The sequence below is a fragment of the Canis aureus genome, chromosome 23, assembly GCF_053574225.1.
Source record: "Canis aureus isolate CA01 chromosome 23, VMU_Caureus_v.1.0, whole genome shotgun sequence".
NCBI classification, from domain to species: domain Eukaryota; kingdom Metazoa; phylum Chordata; class Mammalia; order Carnivora; family Canidae; genus Canis; species Canis aureus.
The window spans coordinates 548,196-568,678 of NC_135633.1; the positions used below are offsets into that span (position 1 = coordinate 548,196).

The following is a 20,483-nucleotide window of genomic DNA, read 5'->3' on the forward strand; positions in this document are numbered from 1 at the left end:
GTATCTTGAGTGAAGCAGCAAAGCCTGGGGGTGTGGTAGTGTGGAAGGGTAGGAGCCAATCTGAGTGCCTGTAGCCTCTACTATGACTTCACTGTTGAGACCTTATAACAAAAATATTTAAAGAAACTGATTTTATTTTATTTTTTTAATATATATATTTATTTATTTATTTATTTATTTATTTATTTATTTATTTATTTATGATAGACACAGAGAGAGAGAGAGAAAGAGAGAGAGGCAGAGACACAGGCAGAGGGAGAAGCAGGCTCCAGGCCGGGAGCCCGATGCAGAACTCTATCCCGGGACTCCAGGATCGCGCCCTGGGCCAAAGGCAGGCGCCAAACCACTGAGCCACCCAGGGATCCCCAAGAAACTGATTTTAAATGCAAATTAAAGGGCCAGTATTTATTTTCACACACGGGCAAAAGTACAGACAAACACACAAAGCTGTGGTAACAAGGATACTTCTTATACTGCTGGCAATTTACATTGAAAATCTTTTTTTTTTTTTTTTTAAGATTTTATTTTATTTATTCATGAGAGACACAGAGAGGCAGAGGAAGAAGCAGGCTCCATGCAGGGAGCCCGATGGGGGGCTCGATTCTGGGACCCTGGGGTCATGCCCTGGGCTGAAGGCAGATGCTCAACCGCTGAGCCACCCAGGGTCCCTACATCGAAAATCTTAGAAGAAGGGAAGTGTGTGTGTGTGTGTGTGATATTTGGCAGTTGTAACAAAAAATGTAACTGGATTTTCTTAACTACTAGTAGGATTGAACATTTTTTCATTTGCTTATTTGCATTTCTTTGGTGAATTGTTGGTTTCATCTAATTTACTCGTTTTTAAATATGAGTAAAAAGATATCCTTATTTTAATAAACCTCTAAATTTTAATATAGCCAAACAAACATTATTTTCCTTTATAATTTCCTTCTAATGCTTCAATGAAAATCAACACCGTTCAGCCAGCTTACTATGTGCTGGGTTAAGATGGGTAATTCTTGGTCCCTGCCTTTAAGGATCTTATAATCTATTGAGGTAGGAAAATGTATGGATAACCAGAAATAACACAATATAATGAAGACTCCTAACTCTGGGAAACGAACTAGGGGTGGTGGAAGGGGAGGAGGGCGGGGGGTGGGGGTGACTGGGTGACGGGCACTGAGGGGGGCACTTGACGGGATGAGCACTGGGTGTTATTCTGTATGTTGGCAAAGTGAACACCAATAAAAAAATAAATTTATTATTAAAAAAATAGACTACAGTATGTTCCAGTAAGATCACTGAAAAGGGAACCCCTAATCCTTGCTGGAGTCAGAGCATCCTCCTCAGATGTTCATAGATATTTTCCGACATGGGACTGTTAGCAGAGAGTTGAAGTGGGATAATTAGGAGCATCATAGAGCAAGAAGGTTGTAAAAAAAATGAGTTTGGAAAGCCCTAAAAGCCCAATTTCCTGAGATCAAAATTTGCCCGAAAGTAACCTCGTGTCTCTTTAGAAGGTTAAGAGCTGTGACTGCAATTTTCATTTCTCCTGGTACTTGACTATTCCGAAAACTCTGTCAAATAAATGAAAGGAGACAGACCCCCCCACCCCCCACCAGTTCAGCCTGTGGAGCTCAGGTGGCCTCGAACCAGCTGCTGAGGATGAGTCACAGAGTATTCCCTGGTGCTTTGTTGCCTGGAAATGGGAAAGGTGCCCCTGACTATGGCTGTGACATTTTGAAGGAATCCCATTAGCAGTGTAATTGAAACTATCCCAAGGTTCACCTCTTGGATCCTTACATTCTTGACCTTAAGAGTGAGTTGCAGTCTAAACGTCCAGGGGGAGATGTGGGGTGGGAAGCTCAAACCAGGGATTTTGATGGGTGTCCCCGTTGAGCTCAGCTGTGTTTACAGGCTGTTGGGAAGGTCAGGGGCAGGTGTCTTAACGGGCTCAAGAAGCAGCGAGAAGTTGATGATGTTTAGGGGAGTGAGGATGGTGGGTAAGTGGGAGAAGAATGAAGACGGGATGGTTTGGAGTCACAGTGAAGATACCGGGATCAACACGTGGTAGATGACGGGTGTTAGTCTTAAACTTGATAAATCTGTTTCGTGGGCCTCAAGGACGGAGGATAGCTTTACCTTGTTTCCTGCAGTCCGCAAGCATTCATGGAACTGAGAAAGCAGCTCCCTTCTAGGCACTGTCCCTGACCACCAGGAATGTTTCACAAGCACAAACCTTTAAAAATGGAAGCACATTTGAAATTTGAAATTCAGATATCAACATTAGGGTTGTTTTAGTTCCCTTGTGTACTTGCAGTTTGGAGGTTTAAGACTTTAAAATTGCAGTTAAGACGTTTAGTTTCTTCCTAGATTTACCTCCCTGCAGGTGGCTGCCACCAGGTGAGAGCTGGAACTAGATACCGCCGTCAGCTGTTCGGCCTTCCTGCTCTCGGGCAGGTGCAGCTGAACACACACCATCACAGCCCGGATCCTCACTGCGCTCACCTATAAATGAAATACGATGGACAGCGGAAATGAGCCCTCTTACTAAATCACAGACTCCCCCCTACCGAAAGCACAGCTGCAAAACAACAAGAAAATACGTAAGTGCTAACTGATCCATTACCTGTTTGAGAAGATGACTCTGATTTTGTTCCCTGGTAGCATTTCTTCTTACCCAAAGTCTCTTTTCTGAGAAACTTCCCCAGCAGTTACACTCTGTCCGTATCTCGTCAGTTTCTTAGGCCAACACATCACTAATTTAGATAAAAGTCTTTTATTAGATGAAGTAGCCTAGTTATAGTGTTTTTGAAGATTCTTTAAACCTATTTTGCAATAAAGTAGGGTGTAAATAATGAGCGGTGCCCTAACTCAAGCTGTCATTCTTCCAGACCTGACCTGACAATCTGAACGCAGCTGAGAAACTCTGGGCCTCGGATGAAGTTCTGGGAAGGACTCATAGAGCCAAAGCTGGGGGTGGAGACTTGAGCAATGATGTAGGGTCTATAAATGTGGACGGTTCACAGCTTACCCCTCTCTTAGGAGAGCATGGTATGTACTGCACTATCTAGGGAGCAGCAGCATTCTGGGGTTAGTGTCCACCTGTAGGTCTTGGGGTCTCAGAGAAGCTACGGCAGAAAGAATAAATAAAAAACTGAATTTGTCCAAAGTAGAGGAGCCTTTGCAACAATCTATTTGAGTAGAGCAAATTCCTGGCGGGTTGAGACTCTCTCTGCTCAAGAGCCATGGCTGACGTCTTAACCACTCATGATGTCCCCACATGCCTGTGCCCATCGAGTTCCAGGACTTCCTCGTGATCCTTCTGAGCCAGAACGCCAGACAGTGGCTGCGTGACCCAGTCTCCCTTGAGGAAAGAATTGCTGCGCAGCTGCCCGAAGTCTGGTCAGTTACTGGCCTAAGGATCCTTCAGGGTCTGTTTCATCTTTTGACCCGAGGTCATGCTCCTCTGGGGAGCCCCTTTTCAGTCCCTGAGCAGGGCTGTGGCATAAGGGCCCGGACATTCCTGCCCAATCTGGGACTCCCAGAGGAGGCACTCTGTGCTCCGGAGCTGCTAGATGGGCTGGCAGAGCTGCCTTCCTCTGATCAATCCTACTTCTCCGCTTCCTTTCACAGATGTTAGTCCTTAATGACCCTTTTGCTTTCCTGTGTCACATCCGCCAACACAACTACTAGTCAGCTTTGCAAGAAAAGACGTACCGGCACTTACTGAGCACCTATCCTATGTCAGGAATTGTTCTAGATTATCAGTCTGTACTCTCTTTTTGAATCTTCACATGACCTTATGTGCTAGGAACTATTATTATCTTCATTTTTTTTTTAAGATGCAGAAACTGGAACAGATGGCATAAATTACTTGCCCAAAGTCAAACAACCAGGCTGACTCAAGATTTGAATGTTGACAGGCTGAAGCTAGTGCTTCTAACAGTTCTCCTCGTTCTCCGTATTTGCCAATCCTGGGCCAGTTCAAGCACGGTAGCCACCTTTCAGTACCAGCATGTAAGCACGCGGATTTGCTAAATTTATAGTTCCAGCCCCTAGTACGTTGCCCGGCACATAAAAGGAGCCCAATGAAGTTTTGATGCTGAAGTGAACAAAGGGGAACTGCACATCCCAGAATCCCAATTAGGTAAAGGAACGTAGCACAAAAGACAGTGAATACTGTGGGGAGGAGATAATGACTGTGTATGGAGTAGACGTGACACGGAAGGAGACAACCTACAGATTGTGAAACTGTGCACGAGCTTTTATAATTTTGAGCTCCTTCCCATTTTAGCCTCCGCTAGTCTGGGGGGCAGGCCGATGTGGGAGAGAATATGGAGCAGTTAACTCTAATATGTTGGACCTTGTTGTATGGATCTGTACTTTCCCTTAACCAAACACAACAGCGTCCTTTAAACTTAATGTAATTGAGATATTGAAAGTTAAGTCTTTCCTTTCCTTTCCTTTCCTTTCCTTTCCTTTCCTTTCCTTTCCTTTCCTTTCCTTTCCTTTCCTTTCCTTTCCTTTCCTTTCCTTTCCTTTCCTTTCCTTTCCTTTCCTTTCCTTTCCTTCTTTCCTTTCCTTTCCTTTCCTTCTTTCCTTTCCTTTCCTTTCCTTCCTTTCCTTTCCTTTCCTTTCCTTTCCTTTCCTTTCCTTTCCTTTCCTTTCCTTTCCTTTCCTCTTTCCATTATTATTCTTATTCTCTTTTGGAAGGATAGCAAGTATTTCTGAAGAGAAGTTGATTTTGTGCTTCAAAGTATTGTTTGGAGTCAACTACCGTCTTTCTCCTCCTTCTTCTCATCCTCACGTTGAAATCCATACTAGGCTGGGAACTCTGGGGGTACAGGTTAAGATTCAGGAACATCCCTAGACATCCACGCCGGTTGTTTGCTTTAGGGATTGGATCACTGGGGCCCTGCTAGTGACATTAAGCCATGATATGCTCATAGGTGGCGTGCTTATCAATTGATGAGGTGTCATAGGTGCATCTTTGAAATGCATCCCGTTTTGAGAATCTCTGCGCCATTTTAGGTTGATAAGGAATAATATTCTTTTGTTGTAAGGTTGTAGAAGGAGTAATTGATAGGATATACATATCCATGTGCTTCATAATAGGGATTTAAAATCCATCTCTTTTTTGTTTTTTTGGGTTTTTATTTATTTATTTATTTTTAAATATCCATCTCTTTAATCTTTGATAGAAATGCTATCTTAAAGCTTTACTTTAATTGTATTCTTAATAGCCAAAGAAGTGGTTTTTCGCTTCTGTCTTGGGCTGTTGTGTTTTCATTTCCACCAGTTTTGCCAGTTTCCATCACTGACATTTAAGCTTTTGTGCTCCCTTCAATGCAAATAACAGGAAATGCTGCAACCAAATCCAAAGGGGGTTAACTAAGAAGCAGACTTTCTAATTTGAGATTTGACACCCATCTCACCCTAGCATAAGGTCTGGTAAATATTCAAATGGATTATATTTCTTGACGGGACTTCTATTGAATTTTAGAAAGAAGGATCAAAGCGTTGAGATTTAAGTTCTGATTCTGCATATTTCCTTCTTAAACTATATTGAAATCCTCTGAATATTTTTCCCACAAGAAAGTTTTAATAAATCCTCAGTAAGTCATTTCCACTAGAGATTTTGTCTTTATTACAGTGAAGAGACTAGATATTTTAATTCATGGTTGGGTTCCTGTTCCAGGGCATCTAAATGCTCTATTTTTTAGAACACGAATGATCAATTGGCTAACTATATTTCGTGATTTAGTATAACTCCCTATAATTCATGTAGGGAAGACATTTAATTAGTTTCTTCTCCATATCCTTGGAACATAGTCTAAAAGTACAAATATACCCTGGAATGTAATAAGGATGATAATAGTAGCAAAGCAACATTAATTGTGGGATCTAATGTTTATTGAGTGCTTAATATGTCCTAGGTACTTTGCCAAGAACTTTACACGTATATGCACGTGTATATATATGTGTCCGTCCATGCGTGTGTTTTCATCTAAGCTTCGTAACAACTCCAGAAAGTAGTTACTATTATTACCCAGAAACTGGAGATGAGAAAATGGAAATTCAGAAAAAAATATATATATAACTTGCTTAAAGCAATGTTATAGTGACCTATCTGGAATACTGTGACTCTGATTCATTTCAGATCACAGGTTCTTAACCATTAAGTACTACAGCTAATAAAAAAAAAAAAATAGAGGTTGCTATAGAAGGTCTATTGTAAGGAATATATTTATCTGGGGACTCCTAGATCTCAGCATTAGAAGAGACCTTAAAGGTCATTTAATCCAGTCACTGATTATTTTGGAATGAGATTTATTTAGTTAAGATCTTTGCAAGTACATGGCATGGAGGAGAGGAGACCGGTTTCTGTCATAGATCGGACAACTTGTTATAGGTCTTCTTAAAAAATCTCTTTGTGTCTGAACTTTTTAATGCATAAAATGGTCATAATGACATTAGCCAAACCATCCCAGAGCTGATACATGAGTTGATAGGTATGGAAATGCTTTGAAAAGCGTCATATATTACACTACTGTATTACAGAGATGCCTTTACGTCCTTACCCCATAAAGAAATTCCAATTTGACTTTGATGAAGGTCTTGAAGGAATCAGTACCTTCCCTTATCTGTACATTTAATTACAATAAAACATCGTAGAAAGATGTTTGTGTCCTGTACAAACCTCTAATGTAATATGTATAGCATCTAGGTTATATTCAGAGATTAATCGTATGTTAAGATTAAAACATTAAGTAATAATTATCACACGTTAGTACATCTGGAGAATATTTATAGCATTAAATTTTTTGAAAAATCATTCCTAAAGCTTCAAAAGCCAGTCTGTGCTTGGTCTAACCCTCCTGCTAAGTGATTAGATTGGACACAAATAGAGAGGATGGTTACGTGTCTATTGACCCTGAAGTAAATATCAAAGGACACAACAATATTAAATTCCAGACATAATAATCCAAGTGTATGAAAATACCTGAATCCCGAGTAACTGTCTCTCCTTGTAAAAAGTGACCGCATTAAAGAAGGACAAGACATGTCTGACAGATGGGAACGTCACTGTCTTTAAAACTCATCCCTTCCCCCAAGCAGGAAAGACAGGAGCATGGACTTTTTCAAACGTCAGCTGCTAAATTCTTATTTTATAAAAGAAATAATAATAAAAATAAAATAATAAATAAATAAATTCTTATTTTATTCTGCTTGGTACAAAACAGCATTAGTTCATTCATTCAAAAAGCCATTTTTTGAGTACCTGCTATATACTAGGCAGCACGGTAGGCTCCAAAGGGTGCCGGACATAAATCGTAGAGATTTTCCCTGAAGAGTCCACAGCCCAGGGCAATAGGTAGACACAGAAATCAACTTCGTAGAGAGAAATTGCTAAGGCGGACATTGTCCTTGAAACAATGTCCCGTGTGGGAGGAAACGTGCCCGAAGGGACGGAGGCCACAGAACTCTGGAGCACGCAGAACAGTTCTGTGCTGCTGATTCTGAAGCATTTGAAGGTCACTGAAGGAGATAAACCTTAGAGGGAGTTAGAGTCGTGATGGTGGCCTGGAGCCGAGGGGGAGGTACAAGGTGAGAGAGGCTGTGGGAGCACGGCCCGTGCCATGCATTCTCCGACGTGCGCTTCGCGTTGTGGGCCACTCGCCTTCAAACTTGCCAGTCCCCATTCTCTTATTATTGCCCTAGTTTTTGAGTCCTGCATCTCCCTCTGTCCCCCCTCCCCCGCCCCGTCATTGACTCCTCGTCTACTTGCTCTCCTAGGGTGAGCTCATTTATGGTTGCGCGTGAACGACCCCCGAGTGTTTGCCTCTAGGCCAGTGGGCTCTGCTCAGCCGCCGAGCATTCTCTGAAAATCTTACCGAGGATGGACGTTATAATGGGCCGAATTATGTCACTCTCCCGGGATCCCCCCAAATTCATATGTGGGAGTCATAATCTCCAGTACCTCTGAATGTGACTATATTTGGAGATAATCTTTAAAGAGATTGTTTCGTTGTTGAAGTTAAAATGGACTTACTAAGGTGGCCCTAATCCAATACGTGTGGTGTTTTTGGAAGAAGAGATTAGGGTAGAGCATGGACACACAGAGGGGACACCTCATGGAGGCACAAAGGGGAGACAGTAATTCACAAGCCATGAAGACAGGCCTCAGAAGGCTCTAGTGCTCCCGACACCTTGAGTTTGGACGTCTAGCCTCCAAAGTTGTAAGAATATTGACCTTTGTTGCATAAGCCCCTCCGTCCGTGGTGCTGTCCCAACTAGCATAGACGTCTCCCGCCTGACACACCTAAAGTGAAACTGCACCATTGCTTCCCTCCCGGGCATTGAAAATCAGACATTTATAGGGGTTAAAGCCCAGAGGTAGCCTGAGAGGGAGTAGACCTCCCCCTACAACGTGCACCAGGGCAGCCAAATATGGGAAGGACACTTATGAGTCCCTGGAGATCAGTACCAGGTTGGAAGTCAGGATTGATGTCAGGGCCATGAAAGAGAAGTAAGAATATAGAGATAAGCAACTAGAAAAGGTAGTCACCGCGTGAAATCCCACATCCATATACACGTTTCCCGACTTTCTGTCACGTGACTAATATGCATTTTGGGGGCAATCACAAAACATGTTACTATCATATTATATTATTATTATTTAATATGCTTTTTATCACCTGTCAACGTGCTATGACTAGATTTATTTTTCAGTAGATATAGACAGATAGACAGAAAGACAGATAGATAGATAGATAGAAAGACAGACAGATAGGCAGACAGACAGAGAGATTAGATAGATAATTAGTTATATAGGATTTATCCCCAAGCTAATAGCATCTCTTGCTTGAATTATTTCTGTGGGCTATTACCAAATCTCTCTATTTTTTTCCCCGCTTTCTGGCACCGTTGACCATTTAGCCGCCAGAGCACTATTTTTAAATGACGCTTACAGGGTAATAAAGGACTAGATCGTCTCGTTCCCCTCCCTAAACTCTGCCTCCGCCTCCCATCTGCTGGCTGCTCACTGCACTTCAGACACGATCTGTGCTTCTCGCCAGGACTGCAGTGTCCCCGGGGCTGCTTTCTGACCACCTCCCACCCTGAACCACTCTTGGTTTTCAGCCTGTTGTAAGGCTTCGGGGCCTTTGGGTTTTCTTTTCTTTTCTTTTTTTTTCCCCTTTTTCCTTTAGAGCGCGGGGCTTTGCATTTTCCGGTTCCCTCTGCAGAGCCCTCTTCTCCCTATTCTTTGAATGACTTGCTGTAGTTCAGTTCTGGGAAGGCGTGCGACCTCATCACTGGTGTTGCCCTTCCTGTGAAACCGAATGAGAAACGTCGTGGGGTCACTGTTTGTCACAGTCCCCTGTGTTGCTCCTTAGTCCCCTTAACGCCCGGTGAAGCGGCCCCTGTGCGATTCTGGTCTGTGCGGGTGGCTTTCCTCCACCAGGGCGGGGGCTCTGCGGGCCTTGCCTGTGGCGCCGTGAGCACCCGGCACGCGGTGGGGCTTTCTGTACCGAGACTGTCCCTGGCATCTGGTTCTTACTTCGGGGCCACGTCTCCCTTAACTCCAATCCTACTAATTCTCTCAAATGGGACATCTCGATGGACGAATGACTAATCAGCCCGTGATCACACATAACTGTGGTGTCACGCATTTGGTGTCTTTTTATTTTTCGGGGGGGAACTTGCTATCACTCAGCTATGACCACAACGGCCATTAGCTCAGTCATACGTGTAGCCAAGGAACAAAGGAATCAGCCCCAGTCTCCACTGTGGAGTGGAAGTTGTCTCTTAAATCCACTGTATTTTTCAGTTGGGGGATAGTTCAAGCACCCACGGAAGACAAGGGGATGCTCTAATCAATGCTTCCATACCCATCAGCTAGCTTTATTGCTTTTAATATCGTGGATTTTGTGGGTTTTTTGTTCAGATCTTTTCTATTTCTAAGAGGTCAAACATTATAGTTTTAGTTGACAGTCCCTGTAAACCCCTTTTAATCCCTTTCCCTTTCTTTTGAAATCTCTTGGTGGTACCAGGACGAGGGAGGGAAGGACTGTTTTTTAAATAACTGAGACCGTCCGTAGCCCTCATTTTCTGAAGAGTGTGACGTCATGTGAAATGTAATTTCTGGTGGCAGAAGAATTGTATTCTGGTTCAAGAGTTTCAGAGGTGAACAGGCAAAGATGCCTGCGCCCCCGCGGTGGGTCCCTTCCCTGTTCCTCAGATCTGGCCTTGCTCAGTGACCTCACGTGGGAAGGTCTCGGCTATCCCCCTGGACCCACGGGAGGTTCCCAGCTGGCACCGGTCACGCTCTTGACTTCCCGTCGGGGAAAAGCAGAACGAGGGGCTGACTTGGCCTTGTGCGCCCCAGGTGGGTCCAGGCACCTCCCGTAGCCTCCGTCTGCCGAGGAGACACTAGGCTTGCGCCCGGGGGAGCGGCGGCCGCCACTCTACACCTGCAGGACCGTGTCCCATGGCCTCCTTCTGTAGGTTGTAGGCCGCTGAGTACGTTTGTCGGGTTGCAACACCTGATGGGGGTTCTTAGTGTTCATACAAGTGAGTGGTTGTCCCCACACCCCGTGCACGTCCCCGTGGGTCTCCACGCCCCAAGCCCCGGCCCGGCCGTTTCGGGGCACCAGACCCTGGGCCCCAGGCATCGGATGGTGGCGGGGCTGATGTAGTCTTGCCTCGCTGGGCTCTTGCTCCAGGCCCTACTCGGGGTTTCCACATCTCCCAGCAGCTCTGCAGAGGTGGGCTTGGGCCTGAAGGACACACAGTGAGGTCTTAGTCGCTGGTCCCAGCGATGCGATGGGGACACCTCGCAGGAGGGGTGTTACTGGGCCGGAAGCAGGAAACCGGCCTGGCCGCGGCCGCCGCACACCTGCTGCCTCCCGGGGCGTCGCAGGGTGCGACCAGGGCCTCTGAGCCCCGTTCCCGGCTCTGTCACTAGCCTCTCACTTTCCTCGTCTCATAAAGGAAAAAGAAATCGTCCTGGGCCAGTATTTTTTTTTTTAAATTTTGTAATAGCAAAGTGCTTTTATTTATTTATTATTTATTTATTTATTTATTTATTTATTTATTTATTTAATTATTTTTAGTGCTTTTAAATAAAATAGGAAAAGATGCATTTTCCTGGCCTCAGCGATACAGTGCGGCTCAGGCAACAAGGGCCAAGTCCCTCATCCTTCCCTAGATCCGTGCGCTCAGCCGTCGCGCTGGGTTGAACCGTGTCCCGTCCAAATGCGAGTGCACCCGGACGCTCCAGGGGCGACCTGATTTGGGAAATAGTGTCTGTGCAGACGCAGGTGGTCAAGACGAGGTCAGAGTGGATTGCAAGGGATCCCTAACCGAGGACTGGCGTCCCCACCGGGACGGGGACACGCTGGGAGCAGCCTGGATGAGGGAGAGGGAGAGGGGGCCGGGGTGGTCTGTCCACAGGCCCAGGGCCATGCAGGACTGTGGATCCCTCGTGAGCTAGAGAGGCTGGGCACTGTCCCCCGGGGGACTGAGGGCACGGGGGCTCAGGCCCGGGTGTGAGGCGTAGCCCCTGTGGCCGTGACCCTGAGGCAGCCTCGCCCTGTGCTGCGGGACGGCCTCGCCCATCGGGGCGTTGGCAGCGGGAGGCCGGCAGAGGCCTGAACACGGTCCTGCGGGACGCTGCGCGGGCTTGGCTGAGGACTGCGCGGGGCCCACCTGTGGGCGCGGGGGATGTGGGGGCGTGGGGGGCGGCAGGTGCGGCCCCCGGGGCAGGCCTCTCCCTGCAAACCGGCCGGGGGGCCTGGCGGGGGCAGCAGGCTTCCTCGCAGAGCCCGTTGGCTGCTGACGCAGAGCGGACACGTGCTCACTGTGTGATCCTTGCTCGGCAAGCTCATGGTGCAGGCAGCCGACAGGGAAGGGGCGTGGTGAGGGGAGCAGCGCGCAGGGGCCCGTGCGTGGAGCCCCGTCCTGGGCTTGCACACCCCGCCCTGGGCTTGCACATCCCGTCCTGGGCTTGCACACCCTGCCCTGGGCTTGCACATCCCTTCCTGGGCTTGCACATCTAGCCCTGGGCTTGTACACCCTGCCCTGGCCTTGCACACCCTGCCCTGGGCTCGCACATCCCATCCTGGGCTTGCACAACCCGCCCTGGGCTTGCACACCCTGCCCTGGGCTTGCACACCCCGCCCTGGGCTTGCACACTGCATCTTGGGTGGGCTTGGCGTCCCCCTGGTTTTGGCCTTCGTCCCTACCAGTCGCGGTTGCGGCAGCACAGGTCCTGCGGCTCCTCTGAGGGTCATCCTTTCAGGCGCCCACATTTGGGCCCAGGCACTCACGGCGCACGACACTCTCTGAGCCGCGGGTCCCGCATCCCTACGGGGGCTGAAGCAAGCAGGCACGGGAGGACGCATCGCCCCGGAGCCCAGGGCACCACCCGTCCCCCGCCTGCGCACCTGGGGGGCTCCTCCACGTCGGGGCACCTCGCAGACATGCTGTCAACTTGTTTGCCGACAGCGGGAGTGATGCTAAGTGTGCGTGTGTCGGAGGAATGCACACAACTCTGCGAGATTCTTATGGTGTCACCGGGGGTTCAATGTCTACACAGCCTCCGGCAGGGACGGTGAGTTCTGTGCACCCACCGTCTGTAGGCTGCGCGTCGGGTGGGACCGGGTCCAGGAGGCCTCGGGTCACCAAGGGGACTGCTCCCCCACCTCGGGTCGGGGGTCGGGGCACGGGAGCTGTTGGGCACCGCAGCCATCGGGCACCGAGGGGGCTCCTTAGTGCCCCCCGCGGGTGTCCTCCAGGGGCTGAGGGGACCCAGGGCCACACCGCAGCCACTTGGCACCGCTTGCTCAAGGCCACTCCTCAGTGTGAGCCCTTAAGACCCCAGTAGGGATCCTTTGCAATGGGCCAGTGTTTGATGAGTTAATTTGATGAGTTTATTGTTTTTTAAGATTTTATGTATGTATCCATGAGCGTCACAGAGAGAGGCAGAGGGAGCAGCAGGCTCCACGCAGGGAGCCCGATGCGGGACTCGATCCCGGGACCCCGGGGTCACGCCCTGGGCTGAAGGCGGCGCTAACCGCTGAGCCCCCTGGGCTGCCCGGGCAGCAGGAATCTGGAGGAGAGGAAGCGGTGACCACAGACCCGCCGGTCCCCCTGCCGTGTGCTTCCCCGAGAGGGCGCGGCGGTGGGCTCCAGGACGGCGGGGTTCCCGGCGCCCCGGTCATTCTCCTGCTGGACTTAGTGGCGGAAAAGAGCAGTCACGCCGCTCACTGCATCCTGTGGATCCGGGATGTAAAAGGCGCGTGGAACTAGGTTGCTTCTGGCCCGAGATGTCTGGAGCCCCCCCCCGCCAAGGGCCCCAAGCCTCAAGGGAGCCCGACGGCTGGGGCTGTCTGCGTGGCCTCTGGCAGGTCCGGGGACCTGGGCCTCGGCGGGGCCCTCGGGTGCAGCGCTGGCCTGGTGGGTGCCCGGCCTCCCCCGAGCGCCCGGCCTCTGTCCCGTCAGCACGGTCAGACGACATTAGAACCAGAAGGGAGGCCCACAGTGCACGGCGGCGGCCTCGTGTCTAAAAGACGCGGCACAGCCTGGACCGAGGACCTCCACTCACAGCAAGTTGTCGCCTTGTTTGTAAGGAGCTTTCCGGTCCGTCGGGGGGCACGTTGGTAGGAACGTCAGTACAGATCCGGGGACCGTGCTGGGGCGTCGGGGCCGGCGGCTCTCAGAGGCCTGAGAAGCGTGACCTGAGCTTAGAAAGATGAGAGCGGCTCCGGGGGCAGGAGCGGGGAGGCCCTGCGGCTGGAGGCTGCGCCCCCCTCCCCGTGTACTGCGGGGCACTTTATTTCCTCAGTATTCTCTAAAATACGCCTACAGCGGAGCAGCTACGACACGATGATGTTGCTTAGGAAGCGCGGCGGCGGCTCCAACCTCGTCGCGCTGGGACATCTTCGACGTGAAGAACCACGAACGATGTCGACAGACTCTCGTCGCCCTTTGCAAAAGAAAATGCAAACAAAACACCCAGATTTCCTGCTTTGAGGACTTATTTTGGTTCTAGGTTCTGGCGGCTTTGATTGCACCGGTTTGGTTTTTGAGGCAAATTGATCAAAAACTGTTGTTTCTGCTTTGTTAACCTAGATTGTGCTTCGCCTAAGGAATTTCCGTCCCGACTGATCGACGGGCTGTCGCGGGGCCGCTGCGGGGGAGGATCGGCCAGGTGGGAGCACACCCAGGAGACCCCAGCACGCCTCCGCCCCTGCCCCTGGAGGAGGTGGAAGGAAGGGAACTGGTCTCTGCCTTGGACATACGTGGCCTATTTACGACTCCTCGCCTCCGCGTCTGTGGCTAGTGTCGCAAGGGTCCCAGACGTGGCCCCAAATCCATCTTAAAGCCCCACCAGCCCCCGGTCATGGTAGTGCGCCCGGTGTTCATGCCACCAAGGCGACGTCTTCCGTAGGCCCCTAGCAAAGTACCTGGGAGAACACCCTAATGTCTGCTTCCACTCACACACGAGTGACAGCTGTTTTCAGCTTTGCTGGAGGTCACCGATGGGCCATCAGAGAGCGATTTGGAGCGAACTTGCCCGAACCTCGCGCCCGTTCCCGTGGATGCTTTCGCCAAACGCTTAGAGAGAGACGACGGCATCGAGCTAATGCATTTTCCGGGAAACGAGCTGGGATCGTACTTGGTCATAAGACCCCCGAGTCCCGGTAAGCGCGAGTGAAAGACTGAGCTACCCGGCTACGACACAGCTGATTGGGAAGGATGTCCAGCTCCGCCGGAAGTCCAACAACCCCATAATCCGAGCCCCGGACAGGTGAGGGCGAGGCTTGCCGGGTGTTTCGGAGCCAAGGTCCCGCGAGTGGCTCATTGCGCAAACGGATGCCTTTCCAGAGCCTGCTCTGCGGGAAGGAAGCCTCGCCCCAGCCTGTGTCACGTAGGGGCCGCCCGGGGATGAGGGTCCGCATCACGGAATTTTGGAGAATGTGTGGTTAAGTTCAAGTCAACTGGTTTCTGTGTTGCGAGACAGGGACAGGCCCCAAGGTGCGCTAACGCGCGTCCTAACTCTACAGAGCAGCGTTTCCCATTTCCCAAACCTCCTGAACCATAACCCCCCTCTCCCTGCCGGGTGACGTCCCGCCCATGTGGCTCCCCGGGGACCGCTGACCCGTTACTCAGCTGACTCAGGTCACGCTTAGCTGACGGCGGGCGTCGTGCACCCCTTGCCGCGCTCTCCCCACTGAAAGCCCACAGGATGGTAGAGGACACCCCCCCCCCCCGTTACACGCCTTAGGCTCGCTCGGTAGGGGGCCCTCAGGGGTACTTGCTCGGAACCGGGCTCGGAACCCCCCTGGGCGGGGAGACCGGGTCGGGGAAGGCGAGCAGCTGGCCTGGGGCAGCGGGAGGGCCACCTCCAGGGTGAACACACGCTCCTGCCACGGCTGCCAAGGGGCTTCTGGTGCTTTCCATGCTGAGAGCTCCCTGAGCCACCCTTGGAAACCCCAGGGGAACTGGCCTCGCTCGCGCCAAGCTCACGTCGGTCCGCTTGGAGGGGGCTACGAAACTGCCGGGGCCGGCGGCTCCTGACACCTGCCACAGAGCGGCCGGACCCACCGGGCTCGGGGGACACGACCAATACTCCCGGGCGTGGAGAAGAGGGAGCAGCAGCTCTGGGAGGCGTTGATCGCCGCCCACAGGCTCCCGGGGAGCCCCGGCCCAGCTGGCCACGAGCCGCCCCCAGAACCCAAGGGCCCCCCAAGGGCGCGGGTCACTGCGGGGAGCAGCAGGGCCACCTGGTGTCAGCCCGCGGGCTCCCCGACGGCACTCCCTGTCCGAAACACTGAGGCCACCGCGGCCCGGGCGCTGGCAGGCAGCCCGAGAGTTCAGGACCCTTGGGAGGCGTCAAGATCCAGGAGGATTTAGCAGATCCTTGACTATAATGAAAAATGTTTGGAAAAAGGTCCGTGTCCACCATCCGGTTACAGGAATCACAGTAAAGAAATCAGCCCGGAAAACACTTTGCGGTCAACGAAAAAGACACAGAAGGAGGGGGTGTTCTCTTACAGAAGGGAAAGCCCTATTAAATCCCAGGGCGCGTGGCCACTGGACCCTTGAAACACGGCCACGGGACGGTGAAACGAGAGCTTTAGTCTAATGTGATCGTAAGTAATTTGAATTCACGGTAAACGCGAGTGGCTGCGAAGGGCAAGTGTCTGCGTGGACGGAGGGCGGAGGAGTGAGGCTTGCCTTCCCCTCGGCGCAGGTCCTGGTGGCTTCACCCTACACTGAAATCCTAAGGAGCAAGTGCTGGCTCCCTCGAGGTGGGAACGTGCAGTCCCACGGGGGCAGGAGGGAGAAACAGGGCTTGCAAGGTCGGGGGGGGGGGTCGGGGAGCGGCGCCCCAGGACCTGGGGACACCTGAGGCTGCCCCAGCAAATCGCCCACCGCGGCCGAGTTCTGAACCGGATGAGAAACCGGGACAAAGATGAAGTGATTAGCAGCAAAGCATCCCGGGCCTCAGCACCTTCCTCCCCGGTGAGCTGCCGCCGCCAGGTGTGCCGAGCATCCTGGGGACACGGGCCAGTCACGGCGGTGCCCCCGTCCTCGTTCTCGGGGCGGGTGACCTCGGGGTGGGGGAGGGTGACCATGGGCTCAGGGCAGGTGACCTCAGGGTCGGGGCAGGTGATCTCGGGGTCGGGGAGGGTGACCTCGGGGTCAGGGAGGGTGACCTTGGGGTCGGGGTGGGTGACCTCAGGGTGGGCGAGGTGACCTCGGGGTCGGGGAGAGTGACCTCGCAGTCGGGGCAGGTGACCATGGGGTCGGGGTGGGTGACCTCGGGGTCAGGGAGGGTGACCGCAGGGTGGGGGCAGGTGACCTCAGGGTTGGGGCAGGTGATCTCGGGGTTGGGAAGAGTGACCTCGGGGTCAGGGAGGGTGACCACAGGGTGGGGGCAGGTGACCTCGGGTTGGGGCAGGTGATCTCGGGGTTGGGAAGGGTGACCTCGGGGTCAAGGAGGGTGACCTCGGGGTCAGGGAGGGTGACCGCGGGGTTGGGGAGGGTGACCTCGGGGTGGGGGGATGACCTTGGGGTTGGGGCGGGTGACCTCGGGGTTGGGAAAGGTGACCTTGGGGTGGGGGCGGGTGACCTCAGGGTCAGGGAGGGTGACCGTGGGGTGGGGGTGGGTGACCTTGAGGTGGGGGAGGTGACCAAGGGGTGGGGGCGGGTGACCTCGGGCCTAGGGCGGGTGACTGCGTGCTCAGGGAGGGTGACTGCAGGGTTGGGGCCGGTGACCGTGGGTGACCTCCCACAGCAGGGAGGACATATGCTCTGCAGGTGGCCCCCAGGAAGGGTGAGGCTGGGGCAGCTCCACAATCGTGCAAACAGATGCCTGTGTCCTCCGGGGGGGAGTAAGTCTAGTTCGTAGGTGGCTGCAGGCCCTCCAGGCCCAGCTCCCCCCAGGACACAGCAGGTGGTGGCCGTGACTGTCGTCGAGCCACCAGCTGATGACGCCTCGGGCCCCGCGGTCGCTGCTCTCTCTGGAGCCCTGGCAGCCGTCTCTCTGCTACGTCCTGCTCGTTCTTCTTACGGGTTGTGTTTATTTTTTGGTGAGCGACAGAGAGGACCGAGGGGGGCACCGAGGCAGGGGCAGGAGGGGGGGGAGGAGCAGGCTCCCCGCGGCCCATGCGGGGCTCGATCCGACCCGGGTCACGCCCTGGGCCGCAGGCAGACGCTCCAGCGCCGAGCCCCCGTGTCCCTGGGCTGCGCCCTTCTTCCCACTCGTTCCAAACCTGCTCGTGGGACTTCCCGCCCGTTGGTGCACCGGGTCTTCCCCAGAGTCCGCCCCATGCCAGCCACGTGCCTCTGGGGCCCCCCAGCACGTGCTCGTCCATGTGAGCAGCTCAGCAGGGTCGTGTCCTCAGCGCGGAGGCAGGTGCACTCGGCGGGGCGCTGCCGGGGCCCACCCCACGGCCTGGGAGTGGGGGCCTCCGTCCAGGCGGCCTCGCCCACTCTCAGCCTCGGCCTCCGCTTGCCCACAGCCTGGACCTGGATTCCACGGGACACGATTCCCTGAGACGCGGCTGGAAAAGCCTGGATGCCACGGGCACGGCGTCTGCTGGCCGGGTGACAGTGCTGCCCAGGCTCGGGCAGGCGGGAGGCAGCCGTCCTGTTGGGGGGAGCCCTGCGCGCCCTTGGGTCCGGGACCCGGGACCACGACATCTCCATCAACCCAGCAGAGCCCTTGTCACAGCGCTTGGCCCCAGCGTCGCGGACACCACGCCGCGTGTTCCGGTGTCCGATGTTTGTCCGGCGCCCTGTCCCCGGGCGGTGAGTGGCCGCGGACAAGTCCCCGTGGGCCCCCGGGCACTGCAGGATCGCCCACGTGAGCACTGCATCGTGCAGCACGACAGCCCACGGCCTGCTGGAGAAAGAAAACAGCGTATTTTCCTTTTCTCTGCTCCTCGCCTGCCTCTAATACTGTATAAAAGCAAAACGTTTAAAGATCACCCGACGTACCAGCTCCCGTAGTGCAGACGTGGGCAGCTTGGCTCCTGGCTGTCCTGCGGGCGTCGCGGAGGCGAGCAGATCTTCTCTGCGTGGCTCACGGGCCTCTGGTGTGGGGACCGTGGACATCTGTCCCTGGATGCTGAGACCTGGTTCTCCCGTCGGTTCCCCTGAGCTCGGAACGGTGTCCGGCACACCAAGGGCCGTGAGGTACGCCGGGGTCTCTGGGGGGTGGGCTCCCGGGTGAAGAGGGGTTTACAGGAGCCTTTAGTTCTGGTAACACCGTTTTATGTCGCGTGTTTCCTTGGTGGCCCGGCCGAGGAGCCGCCCCAGGACGCGCACCTCAAGTCCTTCGTTCCCATCAGAGCCTCTTTCCCGGATCCGACGTCTGAGCAGCTGGGCACGAGTGTGCTTCATGGTCCCGGGCCGAGCGATGCAGGGGCTTCCGTGCGGCCACCACGGCACAGGCCTGGGCCACCGCGTTCACCCAGAGGGCGGGTTAAGGTCGCGGCCACCGCCTGCCCCCCTCCCTGACTCCAAGCTCTTAGGCCTGGTGCGGGTTCGGGCCGCCGGCTCCCATGAAGGGACAGAGCGGAGTCTCCGCAGGCGGCCCGGCAGGTGCGGCTACTGTTCACATGCGTGTGTGGCTGTCGCCCAGAGCATGGACACATGTGCCCGGGCACGCCCGCGTCACTGGGGAGCACCTGGTCGACACTCGGAGCACCTCCTGTCGGGCCGGGACTGCGAGCCCTGGGCTCCCGGCATCTGTTTCTGTGAGTTCATTTTTGTCTTGTATTTGTTATTTTTAGATTCCACATATGAGTGAGATCCTGCAGCATTTGCCTTTCTCTGTCTGACTCGGCTTGGTCGATCATGGAGGATCCACATTGTCACAAATGGCAGGATTTCCTCTCTTTTTATAATGGCTAATATTCCATTGTATCTCTCTCTCTCTCTCTCTCTCTATCTGTATTTCTCTATCTCTATGTCTCTCTATCTCTCTATCTATCTCTGTCTATCTCTGTCTCTCTCTCTATGACTATCTCTATCTCTCTATCTCTATCTCTCTATCTCTATCTCTATCTCTCTATCTCTATCATCTCTCTATCTCCATCTCTATCTCTATCTCTATCTCTCTCTATCTCTATCTCTCTATCTCTATTATCTCTATCTCTCTCTCTCTCTCTATCTCTATGTCTATCTCTCTATCCCTATATCTAGCTCTATCTTTCTATCTCTCTCTCTCTATCTCTGTTTCTCTATCTCTGTCTGTCTCTCTCTCTCCATCTCTATCTCTATATCTATCTCTCTATCTCTATCTCTCTCTCTATGTCTATCTCTATCTCTCTATCTCTATCATCTCTATCTCTATCTCTCTATCTCTATCTCTATCTCCTCTATGTCTATCTCTATCTCTCTATCTCTATGTCTATCTCTCTATCCCTATATCTAGCTCTATCTCTCTATCTCTCTCTCTATCTCTGTTTCTCTATCTCTGTCTATCTCTCTCTCTCTCCATCTCTATCTCTATATCTATCTCTCTATCTCTCTCTATCTCTATTTCTCTATTTCTATCTCTATTTCTATGTCTATCTCTATCTCTCTATCTCTATGTCTATCTCTCTATCCCTATATCTAGCTCTATCTCTCTATCTCTCTCTCTATCTCTGTTTCTCTATCTCTGTCTATCTCTCTCTCTCTCCATCTCTATCTCTATATCTATCTCTCTATCTCTCTATCTCTATTTCTCTATTTCTATCTCTATCTCTCTCTATGTCTATCTCTATCTCTCTATATCATCTCTATCTCTATCTCTCTATCTCTATCTCTATCTCTCTCTCTATCTCTCTATGTCTATTTCTATCTGTCTATCTCTATGTCTATCTCTCTATCCCTATATCTAGCTCTATCTCTCTCTCTCTCTCTATCATCTTTATTTCTATCTCTATCTCTATCCCTATCTCTATCTCTCTATCTCTATCTCTATCTCTATCTCTATC

At 52.3% G+C, this 20,483-nt stretch overlaps 1 long non-coding RNA gene across 2 annotated transcripts; it reads right to left on the minus strand.

Annotated features, from left to right (window-relative positions):
- Positions 1–212: 212 nt before the first annotated feature.
- LOC144295215 (uncharacterized) lies at positions 213–7,495 on the minus strand. Of its 2 annotated transcripts, XR_013362555.1 has the most exons (4): positions 7,265–7,495; positions 2,609–2,738; positions 2,359–2,487; positions 213–2,218 (listed from the first exon to the last, which is right to left on the minus strand). It is a non-coding gene; the product is annotated as an uncharacterized LOC144295215 (long non-coding RNA). The 2 variants fall into 2 exon arrangements; XR_013362554.1 differs by having other exon boundaries at positions 213–2,487; positions 7,265–7,492.
- Positions 7,496–20,483: the final 12,988 nt, after the last annotated feature.